At 32.7% G+C, this 9436-nt stretch overlaps 1 pseudogene; it reads left to right on the top strand.

Moving 5' to 3' along the window:
* The first annotated feature begins 4631 nt into the window (after nt 1-4631).
* On the top strand, nt 4632-6686 carry LOC149888309 (uncharacterized; annotated as a pseudogene).
* Nucleotides 6687-9436: the final 2750 nt, after the last annotated feature.

Raw genomic sequence — 9436 nt, forward strand, 5'->3', positions numbered from 1 at the left:
CAGTATAATGTATACAGTGCTTGGAAAACAGATCACATTGTGCACTATTTTTAATCAATCATAGCTTGTATTATTGGCTTCTGTTGCATTTTTCCCTTTCGGGTTTTCGGCTACCTTCCACACGGTCCCGTGAATTTCCAAACCACGTAGAAAGTTCATTATCAAGCATTTCCTTTGTTGTGTACATAGTGGCAAAGTTTTGTTTAGCAGCACCTAAATAAATATAAAACAATTATGTTGATGCCACAGTACACATGTTAAATTATTATTATTATAAATAAAGGGTGTTTTTTTTAGAGGTATAGAACTTTAAGTTGGCATTACTGTTCAAGATGGCGACCGATTTAACAGGTGACAAGTGATCTATTCTCAGTTTGGTTTGGCAATTCATCATGAATAGACTCACGCCTGAACAACGCTTGCAAATAGTTCAATTTTATTTCGAAAATAATGGTTCTGTGCGGAATACGTATCGCGCTCTACGTCCATTTTATCCTCGACAAAATCATCCATCAGAGCAGTTAATTCGATTAACCATGGAACGTTTTCGCACCACGTTTACTCTTATTGATAACTCGCATCCCCAGAGACGCCGTACGGTGCGTACAGAAGAAGCTATTGCTACTGCAGAGCGTAGCATTGCGGAAGACCCGAATGAGTCTATCCGCCATCGAGCACAGGAATTGGATCTGTGTCCATCCACTGTATGGAAGATTTTGCGGAAGGATCTTGGTATGCGTGCTTACAAAATCCAACTCGTGCAAGAATTGAAGCCAAACGATCATCAAGCAAGGCGTAGATTCGTCGAATGGGCCCAAAACGAGATTGCCGTTGTTCCCGATTTTCATAAGCGAATTTTCTTTAGCGATGAAGCGCACTTCTGGTTGAATGGTTACGTCAACAAACAAAACTGCCGCATTTGGAGTGAAGATAATCCTTAAGTGTATGTCAAAACACCGTTACATCCAGAAAAAATGACTGTTTGGAGCGCTTAATGGGCTGGTGGAATCATTGGTCCGTACTTCTTCAAAAATGATGATGGCCAGAACGTTACAGTCAATGGTGATAGGTATAGAGCCATGATTACAAACTTTTTCATTCCTGAATTGAACAACCATGATGTCCAGGAGCTGTGGTTTCAACAAGACGGCGCAACATGTCACACAGCTCGTGCCACAATCGATTTATTGAAAGACACGTTTGGTGACCGCCTAATTTCACGTTTTGGACCTGTGAATTGGCCTCCAAGATCTTGTGATTTAACACCGCTAGACTACTTTCTGTGGGGCTATGTAAAGCCATTGGTCTATGCGGATAAGCCAAAAACGCTTGACCATTTGGAAGATAACATTCGCCGTGTTATTGCCGATATACGGCCACAAATGTTGGAAAAAGTCATCGAAAATTGGACGTCCAGATTGGACTACATCCGAGCCAGCCGTGGCGGTCATATGCCAGAAATTATATTTAAAATGTAATGCCACAAGATTATCTTTCTAATAAAAAAAAATTCTTGTCAATCGAATAATCCATCGTTGTTTTATTGCAATTTAAAGTTCTATACCTCTAAAAAAAACACCCTTTATTATTATTATTATTATTATTATTATTATTATTGTTATTATTATTATTATTGCATCACTTAGCAAGCATTTCTTTTCTGGGCTTAATGTTGTGATCTAAATGAATAACTCAAGATTAATATGTTGGTGTTAAATGTGGGCATACAAATTTGAAGTGAATACTTACTAAACAAAATCTGTAAGTGTGGCAATGCTCAAATTTATTTTTGGCTTCGCTGGCCAGTCAAGTTACACTATCGCGCTAGCTTAGGTGACATTAAACAGGCTATGTGTGGCTTGATAAATTGCGTCAAGCTGCCTCCACCATTACTGAAAAGAACTAGGAAAGATATTGTTACCTTCAAGTTCTACAATCAAACCAAGAAATGGCCAGAAAGAAATGTTTGAACTATTTAATAAAGGAATACCATCAATATATATGTGAATTGTGAGTTGTGTAAATCAGATGAAATTGAAGATTTATATAGAAGCAATGATAACCAGTTTTTTAATAGCATTTGAAAATATTCACCACCAGCTACAGAAGAAGTAATAAAGTTTCGATAAGTTCTAAGAAGTGTTCTAGCGTCTTTAGGCAAAAAAAAAATTGATTTTTGCAAAATCTGAAGCAAATTATTTATAGCAACATGAGATATGTTAAATGAACTCGCCCATTGCTTTTATTCATCTGATACACTTTCATTCACTTTTGTTATGCAGTTGTTGCCATCAATATCATCAATGTGTGAACCATCATGCAAACAAGCTTTCCATTCGATGTTATCACTAGATTCTTCTAAACTAAAGATAGTGTTAGTAAAAGGTAAACTTAGACTGTTACCAGCATCCGACCTGCATAAATTTTCGGGAATTTTAGGAGAAGGCTCGGATAACAAAGTATTGTTGACAATTGCAAGTGATTGACAACTACTTACAGCACTAGAAGAATTGAATACTAAAATATTATTCAATTACTCAGATTCTTTGAATGATACTCCTTTCACAATTCTTGCAATTTCAGCAGTAATTTTTCTACGTTTTGTTTTCTCTGAACCCATAATAAGGTTACTTATATCTTCTTAATTTTACAAAATGTTTTTCTGTTTTTCAACAAATTAATTAATTAATAAACAATAAATAGATATAATAAATGATGTAATAACTAATAACGAAAAAAGTATATGGATAATAAAATCTTATTGGTTATAAAAAATTATTGGTTACGTATCGCTTGATTTCTCGCAGGGAAAACAGCGTTTCAACTCTACATTTTCTCTTCTAATAAAAAAACTCCCCTCCATAAAAAATTCGCCTTCAATTTATACTTTACAAATCAACTAAAATAGGCATTTCTCTAATTCGATTGCGCAACTAATTTCTCAGCTTGAAAAAGAGGCCAGTAAGGACAAAAATGTAAACAGATAAAAACACTTTCTCGAAATTGTAAAATAAAAATATAGTTTCGCTCCAAAAGATGTCTCATTCCTACTCAAGCATTTTCAGACCAAACGAAGTGAAAAAAGGTGGAAGTATTCCACTGTGCGAAAGTTCGTTTTAGAATAACAATATGGAAAAGACTAATATTGCTCTATTTTTTTTCCCAATTAAGAAAAAAAAAACTTGATGTTTACAGAGCTTGGTGTAGCGAAATACTTAAATATATAAGTAAAGGAGGTGCTGATAAATTTGAAGTAATGAAACATACGAAAGTGTGTGAATTTCATTTTAGGCCTGAGAAAATAAAAGTTAGCTCAGGATGCGGTAAAAACTTTAAAATCAGGGAATGAAGTTCCAGCATTTTTTCATTCAAGACACCACAAGATAAGTTACCTAGAAAATCTCCATGCAAAATGTTGAAATATCCAGAGTTTACAACTAACATTGATACTGAAACTCATACAATAATCGATTCTACCAAAAACGTAGATTGTGAAAATTGTAAACTCTTATCATCCGAAAAAACAATCATAGAAAAAAAAATAAAAGTATGTCATGAAAGTTACAGAAACTTGCTTGAAGAATATAAAACTTTATAAATAATAAACGACCAGCTAAAAAATAATATTTTTAGCTACCAAAATTTTGAAAAAGAAAAAATACTTTGCCGCTATTTGTTTACATTTTTGTCCTTACTGACCTCTTTTTCAAGCTGAGAATTTAGTTGCGAAATCGAATTAGAGAAATGTCTATATGTTCATAAAAATACCGTTAAAACTATGTTTATAGGATTTTAAGAAAACTGCGAAATGTCCACTCTTTGTAATTGCTTTTGCGCGTAGTGTAATTGCAGTATCTCAGACAACTCAAAACCAGTGTTTTCAACGTAATATTTCAATCAATTTGCGAAAATCAACATAGAATTATTGATAAATAGTAATTGCAAACAAAACCAAATCATTATAATGAAACTGCAATACTTAAAATAGTGTTAATAAAAAGTTACCCTCAAAAAGATTTTAAAATAATCAAATAGTAAAAAAAGTTGTTCTTATCCGTTAATCGTAATTTAAAAGCAGATAATTTTAACGAAATATTTGAAAATTATATGCAAAAAATATATATACTACTTTTTGAAAAAGAAACAACTTTAAAGCGTAAAAGAAATACAATATTAACAAATTATTACAAAAACTTTCAGAAAACAAAGTTGCGATTTCAAACTTCGCGCATGATGGAAATTTAGGGCCGTCCTGAAGGGGAGGGGGTGTAGGGGGTGTCACACCCCTCCAAAGCTGTTATTTGTGCATGTCAGTTGGCACATTTGTACATTTAGTATTTGAAGTTGGCATTGATGCCAACTTGTACATTTAGTGTTTGAGTTTTGTTAAATATTTTTTAAAATAAAAAATGTAAATTTCATATTAATATATTATATACTTTTTGATATTTACGACTTTCGGGAATGAAATTGGGAACGGTTTTTGGACGTTAAAAAAATTACATTTTAGGCATGTTAATACCATAAGGAACTGCGGTCTTTAAAACCACAACGAAGTTGCACTTGATGTTTTGTTTTCTTGAGTTTTAAAATATTTAAATTTCTGTTATACGATTTCTTGAACGAGTAATATAGAGGCAAAACGTAAAAGATTTAAAGTTGAATGTCTAAAATGTGGCAGTATATTTAATAACGATTTTAAAAAGCAATACCAAGAAAAAGTACATAATGGGATATCAGTAAATATAAAACACGTTGATGCTCCCGAAAAATCCTTTTCAAAGTGCAGTTAAAACTTCCAAAGTCGCAGGGAAAAGAGAATCGGTATGTACCTGGTTTAATGTTATATTAAGTTCAACGATAATTATTCTGATTTAGTTGTAGAATAATTTAAAACATTTGAGTTTTAATTTAAGTTAAAACGTAACATTTAAGAAATCAATCAATCCATTATGTATTTTTTAACAATTCAATTATTCCTTTATGCATTTTTTAAAAAATTAATCAATCCATTATGTATTTTTTAAGAAATCAATCTATTATGTATTTTTTAACAAATCCCTAATGCATTTTGAATAAAAATCACTTATTCAAGGATAAAAATAGTAAAATCGTTTTTAAAAAAGTTAAAAGCATTTATTTTATGACTTCTTTTGGATTAATTTAATTGAACTTATTAAATTTTTTTTATTAAAGTTATTTCCTTATAACTTGCCATTTATTATTTTTTTTAATTAAAGATATGTTACTTGTTGATTTAGAATTAAAATATTTGGTATATTTATATGATATAAAGTATAATATAATTTAATATAATTTAGAACCATGAAACATATCGTTCTCTAATGTTAGAGGAGGATTTATTTCAAGAGAATTCAATTCCATTGTCTCCAATAGATGAACCTAACATGCAAAATGATGAAGTCAATTGGTTATCGTGTGCTGGTTAGTTAGAAAATATTGTCACAGACTTAAACGAGTGTGGTGCCATTTTGTCTAACTTAAAATCTGAGACATTTCTAAATCCTGTGTTATTCTTATTGGAAAGCATTCAGGTCATTAGTAGAATAAAATCAAGTTCTAAAGAATTCTTAAAAAATGTAAATATTTTATCGGAACAAATATCTAAATCACCTGAAAGTTCAAACCAATTAACAATATTATCGATAACGTAATTTATCATGATCCAGGCAGTCGTGATTCGGTTCCTTCAGCATCTCAGCTTCAATATCTTATAGCTTTTGGGCCACATCAGCCAAAATTAACTAAATATCCAGTTAATAAGACAGTTAACAACATTAAACAGCGTAGTTTAATTCTAAATGGTACAATGAATATCCATTATTAGAATATTGTATTGTGACAGATTTTGCATATTGTTTTGTATGTACTTTATTTTCAAATGGTCCAGGAAGATCTTATTAAGATTCAGAATGAGTAAAACCTGGTGTTCGTCAATAGCATAAAATGAAAAGCTGTGGAGTTAAAAATTAGGTAAATTACAGCAACATTTTTCTTGTTTTTCTCATAAAGCAGCGTTACATGATTATTAGTTTATGCCAACTGAAAATCATATTGATATAACTTTAAAATTATCAAATAGAAAAGAAGCAATTAAGTTAGAACAAGAAAAAGATTTCAATAAATAAATTGTAGTTACATTATTTGATAATGCTAGAACATTATCACGACAAGGATTAGCATTTCGAGGTGATGGTGACGAAAGTGGAGCAAATTTTATGCAATTTGTTAAATTACTTTCTAGGCGTAATCCTTTAATGAAACGCTGGATGGAGGAGTCTTCTTTACGATCACATAAAGTTACTTACTTAGGTCCACGATCTCAAAATGAATTTATTGAACTACTAGCAAAAGAAACACGTAACATATTAATAAAAGAGATACATGAAGCAAGCATTTATTCAGTATCTGCTGATACTACACCAGATATATCACATCAGGATCGTTTATCAGTATGTGTTTGATATGTTAATAGTCAAGGCAAACCTCTTGAGCGACTTTTGAAAATTGAAAAAGGAAATGAATAAACTGGTTCGGGTACAGCATCACAAATAGTCAACATCTTAGCAAGTAATTTATTAAATCCGGAGTTAATAACCTCTCAATCCTATGATTTTGCAAGTACCCAGCCAACACGAATAGCAGGGTCCCATATGGGGTCTTGATGGGCCGATACATGGGAGCCATGCAGAATAACTATGTGGGGCCCATGTTAAATTGGCCGCGGGCTCCAACTGGGTCCCATGTGGGCCAACCACGGTTCGGCGAAAATTGTTAATCCTACTCTTTCATTTGATTTATCTTTAAAAGATACTTCAACGATACTTTATATACGCTTTTCTGTTGCTAGGGTTACTTCATTATAACTAAACATAACTTAGCATGTTGACGCGTAGACTAAGTAGTTAAATTTTAAGTCAATACATGACGTTAGTCAAGCAAATTGCGCATAAATCTAGATTTTAAAACAAGTTCGAGCCACTTTGGGTGAGACTGTTTGGTTTGGGAAAAAAAGCAAAGCTTTTGCATATCGTCAAGAAACAAAAAAAATTATACATGGATGTTGTAAGTGACTGTATTGATAATAAAAAAAAAGTATTCAACAATTGCCCGAAGCCCTCACCCGGTTGGCACGTTTACCGTCGCGGTCTCGACTTCCCAAAAGCCTCTTTCCTAAGACAAAAACATACGAAATTGTTACTTTTCGTTGCATTTAGAACAGTTATATTAATTCACTTTAAGTGATGACAAAATGATAATCCCCTATAACTCCAGATTTAAATTTTTTGGATAAACCTTTCCATACCAGTACTGAAGATAACCTTTAAAACAGGAAAATTTTTCAGCTTATTACAGATGGATACAAAGAAATTTTACAATACAGTTCTGCAAATTTGTTGGTATGGTTTTTAAGGGGAAGAGTTCTATTATGAAAGCACTCTTTTTTAATTCACACCCTAATAAACGTAGGATATTCATAACAAAGAGATTAAATATACAAGAAACTTATCACTAATTAACTACTGCCTTCTCTAAGTCTTTTTTTATTGACCTCAGCTGTTTTTTGGTTTCCTTTATTTGCCTCTGAAATACAAAATGTAATAAAACTATTAACAAAATTAATAGTGCATGTAATTGATTTAGCATCCTTAAAAGTGTTTGTTTTTTTAACTCTGGAAAGTAAGGAAGAAAATAAGGAACTCACATAGAAAGATACCATGGTTATTACTCTAACACTATTTAATTTATAATATTGATTGAAAATTCGAAATGAGAGAATCATTGGAGTGTTGATTAGATTAGATTGCACTTACTGTACACAGTATCAAAAAGTCAGGTGGACCCAAACCCTCTCTTGCCACCACAACCAAAAACGTTAAACTTCATGGCTAAGTTGTTGCTCATCACAAAAGCCATCATCCGCTTTGTTATAAAATTAGCAATAAAATTCACCTAAAAAAAAAACTTTAAATTTTCTATGAAAGTAGAATCATAGTCCTGCTATCATTTTTTTAAATTAATTTAATCAAGTTCTCAGACAGAACACTTTGATTTATATTTCTCATTGTATATACTGTATTATCATAAACATCTTATCATTTATACAGTCGACTCTCGATATCTCGAACAGTAAGGGGACCGGAAAAAAAGTTCGAGATATCGAGAGTTCGAGATATCAAGAAAAGGGTTGAAAATAAATAAAATTGCCCGACTTTCATTAAAACAAGTTATTTTTCTGACAAAAATCATTAACAACAAAAACTACAACTTTTGGAAAAAATCTGTTATCTGATATTGCTTTAAATTATCCATCTTTTCCATCTTCATTAAATCCTCAAGTTTTAGTGCTAGGGACTGTATTTCATTTCCGTATTTTGAGCTGTATAGCGAAGCATTTTGAATTGTTTCAAAAGCAATTTCTAATTGAATATCAGATGGGTGTGGCGGGGCTTCGACGTCAATAGCTTCGTCAACGCTATCTTCAACTTCATTATCGTCGTTTTCAAAATTAGGGTCTAAAATCTGAGCAATTATTTCAGCATCAGTAGCAAGTGAACCGGTGGTTACTACATCGCAATCTAAACCAATGTAAGATTCCGCTGAGAGATCTTCTTGGACGGCACGAGGATCTAACTCTCGCAAACGGTTAAGTTCTTCTGTCAAAAATTTAAAAGAATGATCATCATCAGCTTCTTCAATACTCTTGTTTGTTTTGCTGATACCAGCTTTTTTAAAGCAGTTGATGACAGTCTCCTTCGACACAGCATTCCACGAAGAAACAAGATCTTTCATTGCTTGAAGTATAGAAATTTTTGGCATGGGTTCGTTATTATCGACAGCCTTGATACACAAACGCACAATTTTGTGACGATAATGAGCTTTGAGACTTCGTATTACGCCTTGATCCATGGGCTGAAGGACAGATGTGGTGTTAGGGGGGAAAAATATTAGGTTGATGTTGCTTAGCCCTTCAATGTGTGGGTGGGCAGAACAGTTATCCACCAGGAGTGCTACTTTCCTGTCTTGAGCACGAAAAAATGAGTCAAGTTTCATTACCCATTCTGTAAAAAGGTCTCCGGTCATCCAACTTTTTAGCTGACTTTAATATGTGCAAGGAAGTTGTTTAATGTGCTTAAAACACCGTCGGTTTTTAGATTTTCCAATAACAAACATAGGTAATTTTTCTCCCGTTGCACTCCCTGCCTGTTCTCCCGTTGCACTCCCTGCCTGTTAGTCTGACTTTACTATTTTTTCCCACAAAACATTTTTCTCGTGATAAATGGTATGTTTTGTTTGGTAGGCACTGGTAAAATAGTCCAAACTCATCGGCATTGAAAATGTTTTCAAGCTTGTAATTCAAAAGCAATGTTGGAAGTGTAGCTTCATTCCACGAAGCAGTCATATTATTCGTCAC

The sequence above is a fragment of the Hydra viridissima genome, unplaced genomic scaffold (assembly GCF_058129835.1).
Source record: "Hydra viridissima isolate aposymbiotic clone 2 unplaced genomic scaffold, HvirCarnegie_v1 scaffold_5, whole genome shotgun sequence".
NCBI lineage: Eukaryota > Metazoa > Cnidaria > Hydrozoa > Anthoathecata > Hydridae > Hydra > Hydra viridissima.